Genomic DNA, 521 nt, shown 5'->3' with positions numbered 1-521 from the left:
GATGGCTATCCTTCTCTATATATCCAAGCATGTTTTTAAAAGAAAAACTCAGAGTTTCTGTCTCATATAAGGAGCCATCTTGTATGGGACAGAAAGAAGAATGAATTTAGGAAAGGTTTTACTTTTCCTCATAAATATTTTGTCTTTATCATACCTTTCATTGAATATATGTCTATACATGAATGATGTTTAAGTTTTCCACAATGAACAACAAATATTCCTGCAGTTATCTTTGAAGTTTCCAGGAAGAAGAAGGGGTCCCACAACAATGATTCCACCTGGTTGATATGACATCATAGTGCTGATAGTGCTACTTTAATATGCTAACTTGTTTGAAAGGTCTCTACCATAACATGTTGTAATTGGACTATGTGAATTCACAATCATCAACTGTTGTCAATCAATTTTCGGAACTTTTTGAGGTATAAAAAATAGACATTATTCGAAATTTAATTATATAATTATTCAACATCACATAGCATTATGATACTATGTATAAAGGTATAAATACTCCCTAGTAT

Source organism: Microtus ochrogaster, chromosome 19, assembly GCF_000317375.1.
Source record: "Microtus ochrogaster isolate Prairie Vole_2 chromosome 19, MicOch1.0, whole genome shotgun sequence".
Classification (NCBI taxonomy): Eukaryota; Metazoa; Chordata; class Mammalia; order Rodentia; family Cricetidae; genus Microtus; species Microtus ochrogaster.
This window is presented reverse-complemented; position numbering follows the sequence as displayed.